The sequence below is a fragment of the Prionailurus viverrinus genome, chromosome E2 (assembly GCF_022837055.1).
Source record: "Prionailurus viverrinus isolate Anna chromosome E2, UM_Priviv_1.0, whole genome shotgun sequence".
NCBI lineage: Eukaryota > Metazoa > Chordata > Mammalia > Carnivora > Felidae > Prionailurus > Prionailurus viverrinus.
Window position 1 is genome coordinate 29,404,897 of NC_062575.1, and position 19,548 is coordinate 29,424,444.

At 36.4% G+C, this 19,548-nt stretch overlaps 1 protein-coding gene across 1 annotated transcript in view; it reads left to right on the plus strand.

Moving 5' to 3' along the window:
- The window catches only part of CES5A (carboxylesterase 5A), a 282,188-nt gene that overhangs the window by 1,982 nt on the left and 260,658 nt on the right, over positions 1–19,548 (plus strand).

The window sequence follows — 19,548 nt, forward strand, 5'->3', positions numbered from 1 at the left end:
CTCTTAGGATCTTCCCATGTAAACCTCAGTTAGGCACTGTGGTGTTGGGAGTGTCATGGCAGAGTGGAAAGAGCCTAGAGTATGAATCCAGATCAGCCTGGCTATCCATTTTACAGCTGAGAAAACTGAGCCTCTGAAGGGGTGAATAACTTGTTCAAGGTTACACCATCGTTAACTAATAAACCAGGGCTCCTTTTATGTGTTTGTGGATTATTTAGAAATAACATGTTGTATAAGCATATAAAGCATACTTTCTAGACTCTGAGAATGCTGACAACCCCAGAACCCACTGATATTCACCCCCCCGCCAACAAAGGAAGTGAGCATGAGAACATCTCAGTTTTCTGCAAGTTATTAGTAATTAGATAATACCACAAGTGTTTAATTTGTCCACAATTAATTCCTGTGGGAATAGGGAAATTACAATCCTAACATCAGGAGTGATAAAGGACAAATTCATTTGCTTTTATTTTGTATGATCCTCAGAACTATGTTTCTCTGATTATTGCTGTTGGCCAGAGAATCATGTTAACTTACCCAGTCCTCAGTCAACTGTCTGCCTTGCCATTCTCACACACTGTTCGACATATTTTAAGTTGTTTGTTTGTTTGTTTTGTTTGGTTTTTTTGTTTTTGAGAGAGAGAGAGAGAGAGAGAGAGAGAGAGCGAGAGAGAGAGCGCGCACATGCGCTCTGGGAAAGGGGCAGAGAGACAGGGAGACAGAGAATCTGAAGCAAGCTTCTCGCTGTCAGTGCAGAGCCTAATGAGGGGCTTGAACTCCTGAAGCATGAGATCATGACCTGAGCTGAAGTTGGCTTCTGAACCAGCTGAGCCACCCAAGCACCCCTGAGTTTTAAAATGAATTAGAATGTTTTATAAGAGGAACAACAGCAAAAGCCTATGTTAAGCCTTTTTACTACATGTGGCTTCAAATTGTGGAGGGCAGTAATTTATGATACATGCAAGATCCTCCAGTTTTGACTTAAAGAATGTAGGTTCTTATTAGATGAACCAAACTTCTCTATTTTTCCCTTTTGTAATTAATCAAATATGCATGTATTGACAATCTTTTGTGTTTAATATATTGATTTTGATTCAAAGGAAGGTTTGGATGGGTATAAGCTTGGATTCTTAAAATCCCTAGAATGTTTTATTCAAAACCATTCACATCAGAATTAGCTGGGATGCTACATAAAAATTCAGTTACCCACCTTACTTCTACCAAGTCAGACTCTTCTGCATTCCATATTGATAGCCACTCCCCAGATGATTTTTCTGTATACAAAATGTTGGAGCTTATACATACAATCTGTAAGTGCCAATTAATTCTGGTAGGAGCTTACTTTTTAAAAGTTCAGACATCTCACATGTTTCTGAATTCAACTTTTTAAAAAATGTTTTATTTATTTTTGAGGTGGGGGGGAAGGGGCAGAGGTGGGGGGGGCGGACAGAGGATCCAAAGTGGGCTTTGTGCTGACAACAGACAGTTTGATGTGGGGCTGGAAATCACGAACTGGAAGATGATGACCTGAGCTGAAGTTGGATGCTCAACCGACTAAGCCACCAAGGTGCCCCTCAACTTCTAAAATGTTTATTGTTTTAAAAATATTTTTGTCAAAGGAAAACATGAGAATTGCTATCCCTTTTGAATACTACTGTCATGGTAAGAAACTAAGCTAAAATGTGTGGTTCATGAACTAAATGAAACCAAACTAAATGTCAGGTGAATTTGGTGTTTTAGGGAGAATGGTAGATCACTAGAGATTTTAAGTTTCCTTACTAAAAGTTTCTATTATGAAATTGATAGCTTACAATATAACTTAGTGGTCAATATAATTTACAAAAATGTCTGGGTCAGACTAACAGATGACTGAGTATATTCTGACAGATATCTGGTATTAATGAAGGAAGATACTGATCAAATTTTTGTTTCTTTTCCTAGAAGATAGCCCCCACCACCATTTAGTCCATATTAAACACTTCTATGACTGATATTATTTTGAGCACATTTCTCAGACCTGTTGGAACAGTGGTTCTCAAATGTTCAATGGTGCTAAGAATTACCTGGGATGCTTTTAAGAATGTGGATTTGTGAGTCTCATCCCTAAAATTTCTGAATTAGTAAGTCTGAGATTGAGCCTGGAAATGTTCATCTTTATAATCCTATCTCCTCCCCTAAGTGATACTGACAAAGTTTGAGAAACATCGCTGGCATGTAAATTCCTTTGAGGCCGAGAGAGTTGTCTTATCACTTTGTGACTGTCCCAGAAGGTCAAGCATGGTCCACTGTCCACAGGTCATCAGTTTTAATACTTGTAAATTAAATTCACCTATCTATAGACAAGAATTAAATCAGATCACTCGTCAAAGTTCTCCCTAGCTCTGAGACCTTTTGATTTTTTCGAATAGAAATTTTGTGACTTGATGACTTGGGAAGATTTTTAAGATTAAGTTCAAAATGATAGTGGCTTGTTTTCAAGTAAGGTTCTGAAAACTGAAATGATACTGACTTTAAATAAGCAAGTGGGAGATTTATTGGCATTTAGGAGCTGATAAGAAGAGAATGTATACCAAATGCTTTTGAAGAATCCATCAGAAAATTTTTTGATAAATTTTGTGTCTTGTTTGTTATTTTGTTGAGTTCATGAAAAAAGTAGTTTCTTTATTTATAATGTTAGGAATAAAAGATGCCACGGGAAGAAATAAAGATTTTGTGTATTTTTAAATGAAGGGACTTGCATGAAGGAGCAGATTAAGACTTGTAGGTAATTGAATTGAGCTCTTAAGTTATTGAAATCCATTATGTGGTCACTCTTGAGAACATTATTTGTTGAGTGTGCTTTGATGGTTCAAGAGCCCCAAAGAGGGTGCACTTTGTGATTTTTCTCAATTTAGGGTAGAAAAAGAATCCCCCAGGGATGCATTTGGCTGAGATTGAGTGGAAAGTTTGAGGGGGTAGGACTAGCGCTTTCACATTGATAAGATTGACCAAGTGCTGAAATTGAAGTTGGAAGCTTGGCTTAATATGAAGGCCTTACCTACCAATTGTGGTCTGTGTTGGAATTTTCTTGGAAAATCTTTCTTCAGAACCGAGAATAATAGTACTTTTCAACCTCCCCCGGCTGAAGTTGACAGATAAGATTAGCAGGTATGTCTTTGTAAAGCATTTATTTAATACTTACTAAGTCCTCCAGAAGACAGGAGATTTCCTGACATGAAGGTTTCTTGCATTATTTATCGTATTTTCTATCTCCATAGAGCCTTTCGTGCATGCAGCTCCAACACGTTTTAGACATTATCTCATTAGTCTTCTGTAAGCTTCAAGGTCCAAAAAATTATCAAGTGCTCTCTACAAATAGAAATTGTTGTTGTTGTTGTTGTTCCTGTCAGTTGTATTTGCAAAAGCAAAAAGTAGATGAATTTTATCTGAATCCAGTAAAATCAGTTTGAATTGGCTGTAATAATTATGAGTAGGGGGACGAGGAGGGCTTTAATTAATTCAAGTTCATTAGAAGTAGTGTGAGAGTAGAAGTAGGTTGGCTAGACTGATAATTCTGTGACTTGTTTGCATCCTCTACATGTGATTTGGGATGTTCCCAAAGTCTGCCAAATGCCAAGAACATTGTGCTCCATGAGGGGTAACACTGTCTTCAGTTGAGCTGACATTTGGGCATGTTATCTGTTCCCCAAAGGCCTGAAAAACCCTGACCTCTGTGGCAGAGAAAAAGCATTTTATTGAAATTTCTATGTGTGTGATGGGGTACATCTATAAAATTGAAGATGGGCAATTCAGAAAGAGACACATTTTTAGCCAGACAACTATCCCATTGGACTTAGCTAGACTCATTCAGAGCTTGAAGTAGAAAGAAAAGAACTAGATTGATTTTCCTCTCAAGCTGTCCCTGCAGTCTGCTGCCTCTTCCCATGGCCACTGTAGCTTTTGGAGAGGGCTAAGAGGAGAGGAAAGAGGAAAGGAGGAGGAGAACGCTGAATTACTTATATCCAATATAAATTTAAAGCAGTGTTATTCTCAGTCACCAAAGAGAGGACATATAAAGATCTCAGTAAAAACACTGAATGCCGTAGTTTAAATGACCAAAATTAATGAGGTGGATGCCCAAAAGCAATCTTAAAAAAAAAAAAATCAATGGTGTGATTTGAGACTAAGAGGTGGGATAAATGGGGCATGGAAAGAATGGGTCAATCTGATCATCCTTTCTTTTGATTCCACCACCTCTCCTCTGTTCTAGGAAAGAGGTGATGCCAATCATTTTTCCTTCTATTTCACTTTCCCCACCCCTGCTCCACTCCTATACTTGGCTTTATCCCCCACCCCACAAACAGTTCTCTGGCAAGAAAATAGTGATAAGAATGACACTTCCCCTATCATTGCCTTTATAATATGTGTGCACTGTGTGTGTACCATGTGACAGACTCTGTGCTTTGTATTGGGAGTAAACTGTGGAATGCAATGCATGTGGTCCCCTGGCATCATGGTGCACATAGTCTCTGATCTTTGAGTTATACCAATCTCTCATACATTTTTTGATTTGATCCTTTTAACAACCCTTTGAAATAGCCAAAATTTCTATTTACATTTTATGCGTAATGAAGTTAAGCTTAGAGAAGTTCGAGTGATTTACCCAAGACCAGCTGGTAAATTTTGTAATCAACATGGTCACCCTCAATTTTCTATGTTCCAAGACAGTCTTCACGTTATATCATGCTACTTCCCTAGGATCCGTGGTTCAAACATTATATCGAAGTTGCTCTTTTTAAGTAGCATCTAGACCAATTGTATTATTCACATTTTAGTTAGTTTTTACTTTGCTCAATAATCCTCCCCTGCCCCTTGTCAGATATTATTGATCATCATAAGTGGACTTTATCCGAGCAATATGTGATCCGATGATATTTATTCCAATAAATAATTCCTAGCTCTTAATACAGAATAAATTATGTCCATGTTTTGTGACATGCCCTCTTTCATAAAGATAACAACTAGAAATTGGGAGTAAATTATGTACAACTGTTAAAGGATAATATTAGAAAGCTTTAGTCCCAGTAGGTTTGCACAAATAATAAATGAAATCAAGAAAGGCAACAGAGTGGAAAGAACATTGGACTGGGAATCAAAAGACAGAACTTTTAGTCTTGGTTCAGCCAACTTTGGAAAATTTAGTTCTTTTTCTAGGCCTTCATTCCCTTAATCAAGGAATTGAATTTTAGGCACCTACTGTATTCCACATACACAATTCTAAATCTGACTTAAGTGGACAGAGATCCTGGAGAGTGACATCAGGGAGACTATAGGAGGCAGAGCAATAGGCTTCTCCTATGGAGCAAGGGAATGTTACAAATCCATTTAACCCTTGATTCTGAATCCATCTGTTCCACTGTTGAAATGGTTCCTTTTTCTCTTTTCCTCCCTTCACATCAAGAATGACTCTTTCATAGGTCTTATGGTATTTGCTTTAGAAATGGAACACCTTTGTAACCAAAACAAGCCAATATTATGAAAGGATTGTAGCTTGGCTTTGATTTTTCAACTTAGAAGTGACATCACTTCCAGATATACTGGAGATTTTTTTAAGCCAATGGTAAAAGGTTTTTTCCAGTTTGCCTTGTATTCCTTTAAGCACAGTAGGCAGATAATGGCTCATAATCACCACCCAATTGATTTTGAGAGTACTTCTTGGTGGGTGAATGGGATGAGTGGGGAACATCCCACAGGGCTCGGGAGGGATAGCCAGGGGAGTCCCATAGATCCAGGAGTGACACAGTCAGTGGTAAGTAAGCAAAGGGGCAGATGAGCCAGACAAGGGGTAGGCCTTATCTCAACACCCTCCACTAGATCTGTTCAGTCCTCCCATTGTGATTTTCTCTGGCATTGGGTCTAATAGTTCTCCCAATGCTTCACTTACTTCCCATACCCCAGAATACATTTGCCAGATTAGTAAGCACTTGGTTAGTGACTACTAGTTGCTCCCTGCCTGTTTGCTGGGTTTCATCAAGGGAATAGAGGAGTTCAGCATAAGCTTTCACAACTTCAGAGATACCAGTTCTAAGCTTGAAAGAACCAAGGATTTATAGGTTCATCCAATAGTGAGATAAAAATTAAAGTTTTTCTTTCACTACAAAACTCATCTGCTATGTTGAAGAAAAGTGGAATTGAACAGAGAACACCTGGGTTCTCTACCCTGGAGTGACTAGGCTATGACATTTCAGAATTTTTGGGGGGGGTGAAGACAACTTGCTGTTGGCTCCAGAATTCAGTTCTCCCCTCAGGGAGCTATTCTAGTTAGGAACCAGCCTCTTTCCCTGCTAGCTGCCAGCATTATAACTACTGAGGAAAACCACTATCACTCCTGTGACAACATCAGAATTCAAGTAGGGAATGGGAAATTGAGTCACATAAGTCCTTTCCAGTGGGGCCACTTACCTCCCTGGAGCAAGATAACTCTTGTAGTGGATCCTGGACTGCTCCAGGCCATGAGCAAGGAAATCTAAGAACCCCTAGATACACTGCTTGGTGGCTGAGCATCAAATCAGTCTCTGTGCTGGTCCTTCTGTGAGCTGACCCTGGCCCTACAGAGTAGGCTCTAAGCTTGGTCCTTGTGACTGGTTCCAGTAATAGGCTCTTTCAGGTTCTTTCTCAGCCTGCTTTGGGATTGGAGTTCTACTTTGATGCCTTCAACCCTGTGGATATTAGAACCCAATTCCTAAACTTAAGTCTGCATGACTTACTACAAGCTACTATATCTCTGATGCCCATCATCTGTCTGTTTGAAACTTTACCTATTGCTGATCCCTGACTCCTAATACATCTCTCCACTTTTGGTTTCCATCTGTTGACATTGTAGGACCTTTCTCCCACTCCCATTATGTTCTACATGAGCTATCTGCTTACTGCCACATTCCTTTAACGCCATGTCTTGCCTGCATATGTGGAGTTTTTCCTTTTGGTCTCTGTTGAGTGGATCTGTTATCCTGCTTAGTTCCAGTGGGATTACCTGTAGTCATTCTCAAACTTTAATGTGCATAAAAATCACCAAGAGTGCTTATTATAAGTGCAGGTTCTGGGGCTTCACCCTTAGAAATAGTGACTTAGTTATTCTGAAACAGGATTTAGAAACCTGAATTTAAACATTTATATTTTAAATTTTGAGGTAAATAGTACAAAAATCATACTTTGAGAAGCTCAATCTAGTTTCTGGGTCTTGATCCTTCCTTAGGCATCCTATCACTAATCAAACCTGATTTTGACAAATCGTGAGAAAATCACTTTTCTGTGAGGAATTTCTAAATATCATAATCACTGTTACATTTTAGGATATTATTTTTTGTTTCTACTTTTCTGCTTATTGAAAACCTTATAGAGGTTCTAATTCCTGGCTCTTGAATCTGGCTAGTAAGTCATTTAAGCATACCGCAATTTAAAGGGTCCAAATTTAGGGGCACTTGGGTGGCTCAGTTAAGCGTCCAACTCTAGATTTCAGCTGAGGTCATGATCTCACAGTTTGTGAGTGTGAGCCCCATGTCAGTCTCTGTGCTGACAGTGTTGAACCTGCTTGGGAATCTCTCCCTTTCTCTCTCTCTGCCCCTCCCCAACTTGCTCTCTCTCTCAAAATAAATAAATAAACTTAAAAATATATATAAATAAAGAACACAGATTTTGCTCTATGCTTTGGGCTCTGACTTCTCTGTGGTAAAGATAATTGAATATTTTAGAGATATATGAATCAATGTCTCCACCAGCAGCCTTCATTTTAGGGCAATGGAGGAATGTGTCTTCCTCCTCTTGGATCTGGATTCACACTGTTCTTATCAAAGTGCCTGTGTATGACATTATAGGAATAACATAAATTCATGTATAGATTGGCATAAAGAGAAAGGAGCTGGACACAGGAGCTCTGGAGACAGGAGGAATTCAGGTGGAAAAGAAATTCTCTTGTGGGGTTGTGGCTTATATGAGGCCCACCCTGGTTCAGATGCAATATTCCTCAGATTCAGGCTAAACATTCTTTGAAAAAAATACTTCAAAGGGCATGTTATGTACCTCCTATTCCATTATATCAGGTGTGTGAGAAGGCACTCCCAGTGGTGAAAAAAAAATTCTGAATCATTTGGAACCCCCACGGGACATCAAGAAACCCAGGTAAAGAGTTCTATGTCTGGTCAAGAAGGCACTGCCTATTACTGAAACAACTAGAAAAAAAAACCAGACAGAATGCACAAGAATGTATTTCAAGATCTCGGACACCAAGTATTGAGGGACACGAGACAGGAAACAAATGAGGCAACCCTATGATTTCCACAGGTTACTGCCTTGAGGGAATTTTCAGGCTGTGGTACAGGGAGGGAGAATCCAGGTGAAGTTCAGCAGACTCCTTGGGTTGAGAAGATGGAGTTGAGAATCCAGAAGGACCAAGGAAGCTAGAGTTCTCATGACAGAATTCTGGAAGGAGAGATCTGCACAGAGAGAGAACGCTGGATATCTTCAGAGTCCCTCTTGAGTATTCAGATTGCTAATTGTTACATGCATGTGAGGAAACTACCTAAGATTGGGAAAGAACCATCAGAGGATTAGAGGGAACAGTGGCAACACTCACACAAGTCCAATAATAGGATCTGTTCTTGTTAGATAGACCAGAACATCTCATGATTCATGGGGTATTTGAGAGGGTACTCAGAAGGGTCTTGCCGCAGTAGTGGAGAATAATCAGACTAAACGCTACATTGATCCTACCCAACAAGCAAAATCCAAAATTATCACATAGTTTCCAAGGAATTTTATGAAATTAAACTCAATTTAAAGAAATACAGAAATACTCAGCACCTAAGAGGGTAATACTCAAAATGTCTTACACTCAAACACATATTGCCATGCATCCAAATAAATAAGAAAATCTGACCCATAATGTGGAGAACAATCCATCAAGCAAAACCAAATTAGAACTGATACTGGTATTAGAATTAGCATACAAAGACATTAACAGTTATTTAACTGAATCTTATCTGTAAGTGGAGACTTAGAATATGTCTTTTTAAATGTACAAATTAGGGGTGCCTGGGTGGTACAGTTGGTTAAGCATCTGACTTTGTCTCAGGTCATGATCTCACGGTGAATCATGAGCCCTGTATTCATGAGCCACATGAATTTGAGCCCTGTATTGGGTGAGCTCAAGCCCCACTTAGGTCTCTGTACTCTCTCTCCCTCCCTGTCTCTGCCCCTTGTGAGATTCTCTGTCTCTCCCTCTCTCTCTGCCCCTCACTCACTCATGCACTCTCTTTCTCAAAAATAAAATTAAAAAAAAACCTATTTAAACAAATAAAAAATAAATGTACAAATTAAATGTCTAGAGATGAAAATCATAATATCTTAGGTGAAAAATACCCTAGGTGGGATCTACAGCATTCTAGATGTTAAAGAAGAAAAAAAAATTGTGAACTTGATAACAGAATACAAACTATTCAAATGAAACACACAGAGAAAAAAGAATTTTAGAAAATGAGGCAGACATGAATCCTACCTTATTAGTAATTACATTAAATGTAAATGGGCTAAATACTCCAAGTAAAAGGCAGAGATATGACCCAACTATATGCTGTTTACAAGAGACACTTTATTTCAAAGACACAAATGCTTGAAAATAAGAGGATGAAAAAAAAAAGATACACCATGCAAATAGTAAACAAAAGAGAACTGTAGTGGCTACACTTATATCAGATGACATAGACTTTAAGACAAAAATTATTAATAGAAACAGAGGGATATTTTATAATGATAAAAGGAAAATATAACAATTTATAACATTTGGGTATAAAACATTTACAAACATGTATGCACTTAACAACAGTGCCTCAAAATACATGAAGCAAAAATGGACAGAATTGAAGGGAGACATAGACAATTCAATAATAATGGTTAGAGACTTCATTATCCTGCTGTCAGTAATGAATGAATAACTATGCAGAAGATCAACAAGGAAATAGAAGACTTGAATAACCAGGCCTAACAGGCATCTATAGAATACTCCAGCCAAAGCAGCAAGATACACATTCTTCTCAAGCCCAATGGAATGTTCTTCAGACTAGAACAATGTTAAACCACAAAATAAGCCTCAATAAACCTAAAAGGATTGAATCAACAAAGAGCATCTCCAACCACAATGGAATTAAATTAGAAATCAATAACAGAAGTAAATTTGGAAAATTCACAAATATGTGGGGGGAAAAACATATTCCTAAATAATCAATGGGCCAAAGAAGAAATGACAAGAGAAATTAGAAAATATTTTGAAATAGGGGCTCCTGCATAGCTCAGTTGGTTGAGCATCCAACTTTGGCTCAGGTCATGATCTCATGGTTCGTGAGTTTGAGCCTCATGTCAGGCTCTGTGCTGACAGCTGAGAACCTGGAGCCTGCTTCAGATTCTGTGTCTCCTTCTGCCCCTCCCCCACTCATGCTCTGTCTCTGTCATTCAAAACTAGACAAATGTTAAAAAAATTTTAAAAAAGAAAATATTTTGAAATAAATGAATGGGAAACACAACAAGCCAACACTTATGAGATTCAGCTAATGCAGTGCTTAGAGGGGAGTTTATAGGTATAAATGCCTGTATTAAAAAAGGAAATCTGTGGGGCGCCTGGGTGGCGCAGTCGGTTAAGCGTCCGACTTCAGCCAGGTCACGATCTCGCGGTCCATGAGTTTGAGCCCCGCATCAGGCTCTGGGCTGATGGCTCGGAGCCTGGAGCCTGTTTCCGATGCTGTGTCTCCCTCTCTCTCTGCCCCTCCCCCGTTCATGCTCTGTTTCTGTCTGTCCCAAAAATAAATTTTAAAACGTTGAAAAAAAAATTAAAAAAAAAAAAAAGAAATCTGAAATCAATATCCTCATCTTCCACCATAAGGAACTAAGAGAAGAGCAAACAACCTAGAGCTAGCAGATGAAGGGAATAATAAGATAAGTGTGGAAATAGATGAAATAGAGAATAGAAAAACAGAGAGAGTCACTGAAGCCAAAATTCGTTCTTTGAAAAGATCAACAGAATACATTTACTTAAACTGATCAAGAAAGAAAAAAGAGAAAAAGACTCAAATTACTAAAATCACAAACGAAAGAACTTATCACTATTCTTAGATAAAAAAGATTACAAAGGAATACTATGAATAATTGTATGCCAACTAACTAAGTAACATAGATGGAATGGACAAATTGTTGAAACTGACCCAAGAAGAAGTAAATGATCTTAGTAGACCTATAACAAGTAGAGTTTGGATTAATAATTTAAAATTTCCCAGGGTGCCTGGCTGGCTTAGTCGGTACAGCATGGAACTCTTGATCTTGGGGTTGTAAGTTCAAGCCCCACACTGGGTGTAGAAATTACTTAAAAATAAAATCTTAAAAAAATAAAATAAAATGAAATTTCCCACAAACCCCAGGCTCAAAAGGCCTCACTGGTGAAATCTATCAAAAATTTAAAGATGAATTCTAATACTTTACAAACTCTAAAAAAAATAGAAGAGGAAGGAACACCTTCCAATTCAGCCAATGATATCAATATTACTGTGATACCAAAACCGAAGACATCACAAGGAAACTTCAAACAAACGTGCATTGTGAATATGGATTTAAAAATCCTTAACAAAACACTAGCAAACTGATTCTGCCCATATACAAAAGAGATGCACCATAACAAAGTGGGATTTATCTCAGGAATATACCCAAGGTTGAAAACAATGTAACACACCATCTTAATAAAGGACAAAAACCATAATCATCTCATTTGATACAGAAAAGGCATTTGACAAATTCCAGCACTCTTTCATGTTAAAAGCAAAGGTACAAATAGAAGAGAATTGCTTCAGGGCACCTGGGTGGCTCAGTCCCTTAGGCATCTGACTTTGACTCAGCTCATTATTTGTGAGTTCAAGCCCTGCATCAGGATCTGGGCTAATGGCATAGAGCCTGGAGCCTGCTTTGGATTCTGTTTCTCCCTCTCTCTCTGACCCTCCCCCACTCACGCGCGCGCTCTCTCTCTCTCTCTCTCTCAAAAATAAACATTACAAAAATTTTTTAAAAAAGGATGTCAGCTATCGTTCTATTTAATATTTTACTGGAGATACTGGTCAGAGAAATTAAGCAAGAACAAGAAATAAAAGGCATCCAGATTGGAAAGAAAGAAGTAAAACTCTCTATTTGTAAATGACAAGATATAGCAAGTTTGCAGGATGCAAGATCAATATACAAGGCAGTTATATTCCAATACACTAGCAATAAACAATCTGAAAACGAAATGAGGAAAATAGACTGACTGCATGGCTCAATCAGTTAAGTGTCTGACTTCAGCTCAGGTCATGATCTCATAATTCATGGGTTTAAGCCCTGCATTGGGTTCTGTGCTGACAGCCCAGAGCCTGGAGCCTGCTTCACATTCTGTGTCTCCCTCTCTCTCTCTCTGCCCCTCCCCTGCTCACACTCTGTCTCTCAATAATGAATAAATGTTAAAAAAAAATTAAAAAAAAGAAAACAATTCAATTTACAATAGCATCAAAAACAAAACAACAACAAAACACTTTGCAGTAAAATTTTTAAAAAGAAGTACAAGACTTGCTCATTGAAAACTACACAGAGGGGCGCCTGGGTGGCTCAGTTGGTTGAACATTCCACTTTGGCTCAGGTCATGATCTCGCAGTCTGTGAGTTTGAGCCCCATGTCAGGCTCTGTGCTGACAGATCAGAGCCTGGAGCCTGCTTTGGATTCTGTGTCTCCCTTTCTCTCTGCCCCTCCCCCACTCATTCTCTCTCTCTCTCTCTCTCTCTCTCTCTCTCTCTCTCTCTCTCTGTCTCACTGTCAAAAATAAATAAACATTAAAAAAATTTTGTAAAATAAAAAAAAAGAAAACTACATAGAATCATTGAGAGAGTTTTAAAAAGATGCAAATAAATGAAAGATATCCCATGTTCATGGATTGGAATATTTAGTATTACTAAGATGGAAATACTACCAAAATTGATCTATAGTTTCAACATACTGCCTATCAAATTTTCAGTTGTCTTATTTTGAAAAATTTGTCCAACTGATTCTAGAATTCGTGTGGAAATGCAAGGGGCCCAGAATAGCTAAAACAATTCTGAAAAGGAAGAACAAAGTTAGAGGATTCATATGTCTTGATTTTAAAACTAAATACAAAACTGCAGTAAGGAAGACAGTGTAATACTGGCACAAGAACAGACATATAGAGACATATAGATCAATAGAAAAGGATTACAAGTCCAGAAGTAAAACTTTACATTTATGGCCAATTGATTTTTGACAAGAATGCTGAGATAATCTAATAGAGAAAGAACAGTCTAGATACATTCAAAAGAACAAAATTGGGGTGCCTGGGTGGCTCAGTCGGTTAAGCATCCAACTCTTGATTTTGGCTTAGGTCATGATCCCACAGTTTGTGGGATCGAGCCCTGCATCAGGCTCTGTGCTGACAGTGTGGAGCCTGCTTGGGATTTTCTTTCTCCCTTTCTCTCTGCCCCTCTTCTGCCCACATGCACGTGTGTGCACATGCTCTCTCTCTCTCTCTCTAAAAATAAACAAATAAGCAAAAAAAAAAAAAGAAGAAAATTGAATCTCTAACTCACACCATACACAGAAATTATCTGAAAATGGACCCTAGACCTAGATGTAAGAGCTAAAATAATAAAAGTTTTAGAAAAAAATGATAGGAGTCAATCTTCATAATATTTAGGTGATGGTTTCTTAGATACAACACCAAAAATACAAGCACAGAGGGTAAATAGGTAAGTTGGACTTCATCTAAATTAAAGCCTTTCATGCTTCAAAGAACACCATCAAGAAAATGGAAGGCAACCCACAGCTGGGTGAAAATATTCGTAAATCATGTATCTTTTAAAGGACTTGTATTTAAAATATATAAAGAACTCTTACAAATCAATAATAAAGAAGACATATAACCCAATTTAAAAATGGACAAAGGATCTGAAAGGAAATTTCCCCCAAGAAGATATACAAATGGCCAGTAAGCTATAAAAAGATGCTCAACATCATTAGGCATCAGATAAACGTACATCAAAACAATAATGTGCTACCACTTTACAGTTACTAGAAGGGCTGTAATAAAAAAGACAATAAAGTATCATTGAGGGTGTGGAAAGATTGGAACCCTCATACATTGCTGGTGGAAATGTAAATGGTGCAGCCACTTTGGTACTTCCTCAAAAGATTAAATGTACGTCATGACCCAACAATTCTATTCCTAGTTCAAGATAAACGAAAACATACATGCACACAAAAACTTAATCTTTATAGCCACATTATCCATAGTAGCCCAAAAGTGGAGACATCCCAATTGTCCATCAGTTGATAAAATGATGAACAAAATGTGGCATATCCACATAATGGAACATTATTCAATCATAAAAAGGAATGAAGTACTTCTACATTCTACATGACATGGATGAACCTTGAAAACATTATGGTAAGTGAAAGAAGCCAAGCACAGAAGACCAGATATCATAAAATTCCATTTATATGAAATGTCCATAACAGGCAAATCTATAGACAGAAAGTCAATTTGTGGTTGACTAGTGTGGGGGAGTGGGGAGAAGGGGGAATTACTGTTAATGGATGTGCTAGGTATAATGATGGTCTCCAAAAATGTCCATATTTCAATCTTAAGAACTTGTGAATATATGTTACATTACATGACAAAAGAGACTTGGCAGAAGTGATCAAGTAAGTATTCAGACCTTGAGATAGATTATCCTGAGTTACCCACGTAAATATATAATCACATGAATCTTTAAAAATGGAGAACCTCTCCCATGTTTGATGGGAGATGGAGATGTAAATGGCCACAGACATGCAATGTTCTGGCTTTTTAGATGGAGAAAGTGGGCCACGAAGCAAGAAATGTGGGTGCCCTCCAGAAGTAGGAATAAGCAAGGAAATGGACATTTCCCTAAAGCATCCAAAAGGGAATGCAGGCCTGCCAACATTTTGACTTTAGCCCAGTGAGGCCATTTCAGATTTCTGACTCCAGAACTCTAAGATAATAAATTTGTGTTGCTTAAACTACCAAATTTGTAGTAATTTATTGCAGCATCCATAGAAAACTAATATAATGAGTATCCTTTGGGGTGATGAAAATGTTCTAAATTAAATAGTGGTGATGGCTGGACAATTTTCTGAATATGCTAAAAATTATTGATGTGTACACTTTAAATAGACAAATGTTATGGTATGTGAATTATGTCTCAATAAAAATGCTTAAAAAGAAGAGTGGAGCATCAGTGAGGTAAGGGAACCAATATATTTATAATTTGAGTTCCCAAAGGAAAAATAGAAAAAAATATTTGAAGAAATAATGACCAAAAATATTCAAATTTTGATGTAAACTACAAACCCATAGATCCAAAGATCATAGTGAACTCCAAACACAAGAAGTTTGAAGAAAACTATACTAAGGCTCATCATAATCAAACTGCTCAGAACCAGTGATTAAAGAAAAATTTTAAAGGCAATCAGGGAATAAAGATGCATTATATGCACAGGAACAAAGATAAGGATGAGAGTGATTTCTCTTTGGAAATGAGAGAAATGAGATAGTGGAGTGATATCTTTCAAGTACTGAAAGAAAAATACTGTTAACATAGAATTCTATACTCAGAGCAGAGAATCTCTAAAAAATAGAGGCAAAAAAAAACTTACTCAAAAATATAAAAGGTGTATTTATCACCACTGGACCCACACTACTAGAAAGAAAGTCCAAAGTTGTTCAGGCAGAAGGAAAATGGCACCAAGTCAAAATATAGATCTCACACAAAGAAATAATATCAGAGTCAGTAGCTACGTGAGTAAATGTATAAGATTTATTCTTATATAAATTACTTTGAAAGAATTTATTGTCTAAACACAAATATTAACAATATGTTCTGAGGCTTATAATATAAGTCAATATATGACAAAAAAGGTAAGAGAAGAGAAATAAAAGTATAAATTTAAGAGCAATAATTCTCTTCTATATAAACTGATTTAATATTACTGGAAGGTACACTGTGATTAGCTAAAGATGTGTAGTATAAACCCTGCTAAAATGTAAACCAAGCATTATAGCTACATAAGCCAACAAAGGAGATAAAATTAAATAATAATAAAATAGCCAATTAATCAAAAATAGGCTGAAAAAGGAAAAGGGAAAAAAGAATAATTGGGAAAAATAGAAAGTAAATAGCAAGATGATAGATATAAACTGAACTATATTAGCAATCACATTAAATGTAAATGGTCTAAACACCCCAATTAAAAGGTCAGATCAGATTTTAAAAAGCATGACCAATCTATATATGCAATTGAAGTATAAATAAGTTTAAAAGTAAAAGGATTGAAAAAGATATACCATGCTAACACCAATCAAAACAAAGCTGGAGGGTCTACCTAATATTAGACAAAGCAGATTTCAGAGCAAAGAATGTTACCAGGGAGAAAAGAATGTTGTTTCGTAATGATAAAGGGATAATTCATCAAGAAAAAATATATAAATTCAAACTTTTATGCATATAATTACAAAGCCTTAAAATATATGAAACAAAAACTGACAGAAATTAAGGAAGAAATCCTTAGTTATAGTTGAGGTTTTCAACACCCCTTTCTCAGTGATTCAGAAGATATATAGAAAATTAATAAGAACATAAATGACTTGACAACCACTATCAACCTGCCTGACCTAAATTACATTTATAGAACACTTTCCTCTCCAAGTACTGAATATAAATTCTTTTGAAGCACATATTCTAGGACATAAAATACATTTTCAATTTTTTTTAAAAGATTCAAACCACACTAAGCATATTTTCCAGCCATACCTAATTATATCAAATTAGAAATCAGTAACAGAAAGAGGTCTCAAAAATCCCCAGATATATGAAAATTAAATACCATCCTTCTGAATCACTGTGAGTTACAAGAAATCAAGATGGAATTTAGAAAATATTTTGAACCAAATGAAAATGAAAACATAATCTACCAAAAATTGTGGGATGTTGCTAAGGTGATATTTAGAGGGAATCCTGTATTACAAAATACCTAAGTAAGAAAAGAAGAAAAGTTTCAAATCAATAACCTTACCTTTAACCTTAAACTAGAAGAGTAAATTAAACCTAGAGTATGCAAATGAAAGGAAATAGTAAAAATCAAAATTAAGATCAATGGAATATAAGACAAAAAATAGACAAAAGGAAATAAAACTAAAATATGGTTCTTTGAGAAGATCAGTAAAATTGATAAAACTCTAGTCAGTCTGATAAGGGAAAAATATACAAATTACACAAATTACAAAGATCAAGAATGAGAGAGGTGATGTCGAAGATTATGGTGATATTAAGAAAGATAATATGGGAATATAATCAACAACTTAAGTGCCAATAAATCCAACAACTTAGGTGAAATAGACATTCATTCTGAAATACACAAATTACCAAAGCTTACTCTAGAAGAAATAGATACCCTGGATAACCCTATATGTTATTGAAATTGAATTTGTAGTTTAAAATCTTCCCGTGAAGAAAATGGCATGCCCAAATGGCTTCGCTTGGGAATTCTACTCATCTTTTAAGGAAATAAAAACACTAATTCTCACAAACTTCCAGAAAATCGAAGAGAAGGAAATACTTCTCTTCTATGAGGTCAGCAAATTACCCTGATAGCAGAACCAGACATTACAGCAAAAGAAAATTACCAATATCCCTCATGAACATAGATACAGACATTCTAAAGAAAAAGGGACTTATAATTCTTTACTAAAAGCAAAACTCTAATGACTCTCCTAATTCAGTTGAGATAAAGGTAGGAAATTGGCCACCTCTGTTTATATATCATTAAATTTACCTGACAGTCAAGATAGAATTTAACTTCATGGTGAGCTCATTTTTTTTGTTGTTTTTATTGGCCATCATTAAAAAAAATCAGCCATAACTAACACACACAGTTCCAAGGTTTTAAAATTCTTTACTATGACTTATTCCAGAGTATTTTAAATTTATGATATTTAGACAGTATTTCACCCACTTTTGTGTCATTTCTGCTGTATTTTGTCAAAGTTTGCAGCAATAAAGGTAAAATAAATATACTGTATATTTTAAAAGCTTATTTTTATATTTTGTTAAAGGCCTAAGATATTGACGAAACTTAATACTTTTTTTATTATGTGTATTTTTTTCATGATAATCTTAACAGATGATAATATAAAGTCTACTCATAAAATGATGAACCAAATATGTTTTATTCATATACTATTTTACTAGAAATATTTTGGTTAACTTTTTAATTTATGCCAATCTATCATAAATCTTCAATGAACTGGGTTATTTAAAGTGTATATATAGTACTATCTTTGGTCCACAGAGGTATACCTGGCTTTATTTTGTTATTTTTCAATTTTCACATGTGTTTTAACTGTTCTCCCTGACCACATAGTGTGCTTTTTAAAAAGCAAAGATTCTAGTAATGTTTCGCCCATGCTGTTGTTTTATTATTATTGTCTCTACCTTTAATTTTGAAACTCTAAACGCTAAATTAGCTCACATTATCATATGGGATCTAGGAAAAATACATTGCAATCTATTGTTGTAAATATAGCATTACCATAAATACTGACACTATTGGTGTATAATCATTTAGATAAAATTATGTTATGATAAAACTACATGTCACTTAAGAATGAAGCAAAAGCTGTTTGGTGAGACACTGAACATTTGATTGTGGTAATTCATAGTACCTTGATTATGCATGAAGATGATAAACAAATTGAAGATGAAGGAAGTGCTATTTTGACTTAATGGCTCTCCAAAGGTTATATTCAAATAATTATCCTTCATTAGTAGATTGATAAAATAATTAAGTTAACAAAATGAGGCCCTAAAATTGTTTTAGAAACCATGACTATAACAACAATTATCATGTTAACAAACAATAGTAACAATTATTATTGCTACTAGTACCACCATTTGTTGAACCCTTGCTTTGCACCATTCATTGGGTCAGTCAGGAAAGTACATTCTTTATTTCTTTTAATCCTCACAATAACATAATGTAATATAATGTATATCCTCATTATACATACAGAGAACAGTTTCTCGGTTTTCTTTTTGTGGAACCACATCTCCTCCATTGTTAATTCATATGGGTTAGGTGGGGTTGCTCTAGCCCCAGGTTCCAGAGGGGACAACAAGGCTTAGGACTGGCCAATTTGAGAATCTCATCCCCTGGCCGCAACGTTTGCTTTGAGGGAACAACTGGGCTCAAGTTGAGCCGGTAAAGATTTCCCCAAGATTATTTCTGGGGCTGTTGTTATTTTCAGTAACAGTATGGCCTATGTCAGACAAGATCATAGCAAGATAAGATTGGTCACTCAGGATGGGAGATCCAATTGCTGGAGATAGCACTTGTGTTCCTGTGTCTCTAAAGTTATGATGGAAGGGTGGAAACATTCGTGGGCACACCTGAGAGTTGCTCCTGTCATTCATATGGGCCACA